Source organism: Lactuca virosa, chromosome 3 (genome assembly GCF_052849685.1).
Source record: "Lactuca virosa cultivar CGN04683 chromosome 3, Lactuca_virosa_CGN04683_v6, whole genome shotgun sequence".
Taxonomy (NCBI): domain Eukaryota; kingdom Viridiplantae; phylum Streptophyta; class Magnoliopsida; order Asterales; family Asteraceae; genus Lactuca; species Lactuca virosa.
In genome coordinates, this window is record NC_136428.1 from 396,251,551 (window position 1) to 396,257,550 (window position 6,000).

Here is a 6,000-nt window from a genome sequence, read left to right on the forward strand (position 1 = left end):
TTGATATCACTAATCACATATTTTTCTTAATTTTATTCCCACTTATTTTTGGCACACATTTGCACTGGAATCCTTGAGGTATTGGGAACTACCAATTCGAAACCTAGATTTCACAAAGTCTAGCATATGATTTTTCTTTACAATCCCAAAAGCAAATGAGCCTAAGCTCAATATAAAGGCCTGATGTTCTCTTGATGTCAAAACTAAATGGTGTACTTCATCTATAGTGCGAAACATATGACGATGCTTATCCTATTGGGAACAACGAGAAGTTCAACGGACGTGATGGTTCAGTATTTCATGGGATTTTAGGAAATCATGATGATCACTTCATTTGGCGTTGTTATTTTTATGGTAATCGGTCCCATAATCAATGCAACACGTGGCAAAATCTGATTGGTTATCGGTTCAAACTCAAAGTATTTGTCGACTATAAAAGGAATTTGGTGGTGGTATTTGAAGATTTTATACTCTCTTGTCAAAATTTCCCTAAATATCTCCAAAGCTTCTCGTCTTTAAACAACTTTTGCAAACCCTAACAATGGTGGTTCCTACTGCAAATGAAGAAGAGACTTCTCAGCCATTGCTAAATATTTAGAGTTCGAATCTTTGTCTTCTATCCACTATTGATCATTATCCTGAGCAGTTGCAGCTGCTAATTTTAGCCCTAAATCACTTTATTCTTTCAAATGTCTTATCATTGTCACTTGCTGTTCCAATGACCTCGTTATCACTTGTGGGTTCAATGATGGTTTTCAACAAAACAAAAAAGGCCGTAACTTTCCAACTAACTAACAAAAAATTGCAACAGCTCCCCAAGCGCAAGTTTGCCTAGATAATGAAGTTACCATACACAGGCCCTTTCTATGAAGTTACGACTGAACAAGTTCTTTTTATGTTTAATGAGATGGATCATCAACCTCCTCTTATAGGGATAAGTGTATTTCACAAGTCTGTTCTTGCATGTTTGTGGAATTTTCTCTTTGGTATTATACTAAAATGCTTGTCAGGCCGTAGTTCATGGTTAAATAGGGTGAAATTGGAGGTCTATTCTATTATTGCTAGTCTTTATTATGATTTAAATGTTGATTATGTTACTCAATTTGGGGGAATAGTTTGGTACAACAATCACTCACACCAATTTATCGAATGGTGTTTACTGTGCAAGATACTAGAGATTAATCCTCAGGGATGTGTATGAAAAAGAAGGGATTTTGGTTCCCTCAAAAGATGAAAAGGCAGATTTTTTGACTTTTCAGGCTCCAAAATTGGTTATTGATGATCCAGTTCTTTTTCCCAGTGTTGCTCATATTCCAGACTTAATGTTAAAACGAATTGATCCTGCAAACCCAATTTTGGTTCAATATTTGGCATCTATCAACACAAAAGGCACGATTGGAGTTCTTTTGCCAAAGAGGGCTGAGGGTTTGTCAAAGGCTGTTAAAGCACCAAAGAAAAAGAGGAAGATTGAACAACCAAAACCTATTCAAGAGCATGTGGAGAAGGAGATTTCAAAGGAATTCATTCCTTCGAAGACAACCATTCTTAAACGCTTAAAGAATCTAGCTAAAAGGCCTAAAAATTCTCCTGTTAGGCCATCTTTTCCAAAGGTTGAAGTCGAAACCCCTACCAAATCCTAGCACACTTATTCTTCTTCTAAGGGGGTAAAGAAAATTCACAAACCTTAACTTAACAGACGAGTTATGCTAGTTCGAGATATTTCTGCTCCTGTTTCACTAGCTTCCAAGAAATGTGAAGCACAAGAGATGGTTAAAAAGCTTAAGAAGAAATAGCGACAACTTGAAGACCTGCTTGATAAAGTCATTGTTGAATCAAATCATGGTAGTGATAGCGAAAGCTCTGATATTCGCATTGATGATACTGGCTTTAAGTCACCTCAAAGGGATTCTGCAGTTCAGTCGATTTTTGAGGAGACTATAAGTCCTGGTGCCAATGTATATGTATCTAATATGGATACAATCACCAATTTGAGTGATCCTCCATCTACTGCCATCCCTGAGAAGGCAATGGTCATACCACCCGTGGTTTCGCTAACCGAGTCCAATACGGAGGAGGTTTGCACCTCATGCTATTGGGTCTTGAGCAATATAACACTCCTATGGGGCACATGTAACCCAAAATGCTTTGGATCTATGTTTTCTCTAATTATACATGAATTTTCAATTTTTTCAAAGCATTCTCCTAACTAGCATACATATTGTCAAATGAACAATACAACTAGTTAGATGACATACCTCTTAGAAGGAATTATAGTTCTTGACCTTTGAAAGCTTGAGCACCCCAAGTGTGGTGCCTCTTGTTGGATAAGGTGTCTAAGTCCATAACTTTATTTGGTATATACTTGACTCGACCCGACATGGTCCATTTGTGTTGCACTTCACCCGAACTATTTGTATGGATAATCCTTTGAGAATTGTATGTTTATGATTTATTAATATATTATAAGTTATAATATATTAATATGAAATCATATTATTTAATTAGTATTGATCTTAAATCAATTTAGAATTAATTTGGTGATCAAAAAGGTGACTAATTAAATATAGGCTCTTGTATTTATATAGTGTGGACTAATACTCATTTGGTATGGGCTAGGCTTGCATGGAAGTCCATGGAGATTTTAACCCATGGATCCTTGGAAAGGAAGAGTCATGGGTACTAGGGTTTACATGGAATGTAACCCTAATCCTCCACACTATATAATGGAGTCCTTGGCACTTGATTTGGCAGTAGCTGTGTGTGAGGAAGGAGGTAGCCAAATTCTAGAATGTACACATACAGTGTTGGGTTTTGAGCATTCTAACACTCCTATGGTGTACATGCAACCCTATAAACCTTGGATCTATGTTTTCTCTATTATACATGCAAATATTAACTATTCCAAGGTTTCATCCTAACTAGCATATTATGAAGCACCTATACTACAAAGTTCTAGTTAGATGACATACCTTTTGATGTAGCTTGATGTCTTCAAGCTTTAAGAGCTTAGCCCCAATAGTGTGGAAGCCTCAAATGGAATCACAAATCACCAAAATACCTTGGAAGAACTTGAGAGAATATGTATGCACACTAAAATCGGCCCACTCTTATTTTCACACACTTGTTCCAATTTTGTGAGCCAAGGACCCCCTTATATATTATGGAGGATTAGGGTTACATCCATGTAAACCCTAATACCCATGACCTTTCATTTACATATGATCCATGGGTTAAAAACTCCATGGACCATCCATGAAAGCTTAGTCCAACCTAAATGAACTTGGCCCATGCCATATATATAAGAGTCCATATTTAATTAGTTCTTTTTGATCACTTACTTAATTCTAAATTAATTCTTGATCAATACTAATTAAATAATATGATTCCATATTCATATATTAGAACTTATAATATAATATACTATTCTCAAAAGACTATCCATATAAATTTTGCCGGTGAAGTGCAACCCAAATGGACCATGCCGGGTCGGGTCAAGTACATACCAAATATAGTTATGGACTTAGACATTAATCCAACATACAGTCCCATAGTTTTCCAATGTTTGTGGTGATTTGTGACTTCCACTTGAGGCATCCACATTATTGGTGCTAGGCTTTCATACTACAAGGAATCAACAACCACTAAAAGGTATGTAATTCTTCTAGCATTTTATGATTCAAGTTCCCCATTCCATGCTAGTTAGGATGTAAACCTTGGAAAATTATTATTTGCATGTATCTTAGAGAAAACATAGATCCAAGGTTTCTAGGGTTGCATGTACACCTTAGGAGTGTTAGAATGCTCAAAACCCATCACCTTTAATGGTTCATAAACACCAATATGCAAGAGGAGGCTTGAGAGAATAAGTTACTTGAAGAAAATCAATATCACTTTTCAAGAATGAAGTGGCACACACTTGTAAATGATTTTGTCCATGAGGGGTTTCTTTTATAGTGTGGCAAATGTTAGGGTTACACTTTGTAAACCCTAATGATCTTTCATATTACTTAGGATCCATGGGTTAACCTCCATGGACTATCCATGGATTATCTCATTGGTTTGGCCTATCCTAAATAACCATGGATCATTAGCCTACACTATTAGAATCATTGATTTGCACAATCAATCCCCATATATTTAATTAGTCTCTTTTGATCACAAAATTATAAATTAATTATTGATCAATACTAATTAAATAATATGATTTCATATTAATATATTATGCTTGTAATATATTAATAAATCATAAATAATCTTATTCTCAAAAGTCCATCCTATCAAATTGCACTGGTGAAGGCAACCCAAAAGGACCATGCTACAATCGGGTCAAGTACATCCCACTTATAGTTATGGACTTAGACACCAAATCCAACAGTCTCCCACTTGGATAAGTCTAATAACTATAGCTGGCAATGCGATTTCAGGATCCGACTTAGCGATCGTAAGCTTTCAAAAGCCGCTGTCGAACTCTGACCTAGTCAGTGACGCGTCCTTCAGATAAGGGATCATATATTCCTCAATTCTCAATATATATATATATGCAGACAAATACATGGAACTTAGTCACACTTATTGTCCTGTAATTTTTTTCCCGATTTCCAATTCGTCTGACATAGAACATAACTGAACACATCAATTTAGTTTTGACCGGGCCCAACACATAGTCAAAATAGAATCACGAGGGGCCCAAGATATCGCTTTTAATCCTCTTAGGATAAACGGAACAGATAAACTTCGACATTATATGCTTGTACTAACTACTCATCAAATCATGCACAACGACACGTTTTTATAACATCAAGTTACTGATGCGTTTTCATGCCATCAATGGACAACTAACTCGTACTCAACAACTCATATATCTTGGTTTGAAGATTATATGATATTATTGTCTCACAATTACTCGTGATAAATTCCATGAAGTAATTCGGGTGAGTGCGGGTTGAATCCAATACTCAAATATTATTTAAGGAGCACTCATGAATGGTGTAGCAAACTTTTGCTATGTTTAACGCCTTAGACAATCTATAAGACAACTCATGACATTCTTCTTTCATACTTACTTCCAACGTATGATCGACTGTGGATAGCTTGAATGACTTAGTTATTCGAGAAGTCAAAACATGCAAAGTGAAACACAAGAATAATTATAATCCTATATGGCCCGAAAACTTTTGAGTGTAAATAAAACACCTTTTATTTAATCACCATATTGAGTACACATTATTCATTGTATATTGTTTCGATTTATTAAATAATACTTGAATTAAAACAACAGCTATCCCACGCTCTAAGCATGCACACTATGTTTACCTACGGTCCTTACAATTGTGAAATAGATCAATTGTAAACATTTCCAATGATACTCATTTCACAATTCCAAATCCTTATCGTAAGTTTAAGAATACCAAGTTCTTGCCACTTACTGTAATTTGTTAGATTTTAAACTTATATGTAGTGATCCTTTTGTAATGACTATGCACAAAAGTCATAGAAACTTGGCAACAGACATTACAAAGTATTCCCTTTGTACATTGGTTATTGGACCATGTCCATGGAAGCGAAGTCTCATACTCAAAGTATATTCCTTTGAACATCCTTTATGCATAAAAGTTTCTAACTTACTCATAGATTCTCGATGTCCAACTCCCCTTATGGAAACATCTCCATATTTGCCATATGACAACTCATTGTTAACATAATCCTGTCTATTCATAATAATGTTAATATGGTCCATCCAATACTATACTTCCAACTATCCATAAGCAACCAATCTTTGGCAAACCTTGGATTGTTCTTACCAGTTTTTTAATAACTTTAGTCATATTCAGTTCTAGACCTTTTTCCCTCTTAATGCCCTACGCATTTGGAAAATTAGAACATATGAATATTATAGCATATGCAATCGATCCTATACCCAAAGCATATGGGATACGGTTCATAATGTCTTACATAAAAACATGATACTTGACTAGTCTTTTGCTATAATATTTACATATA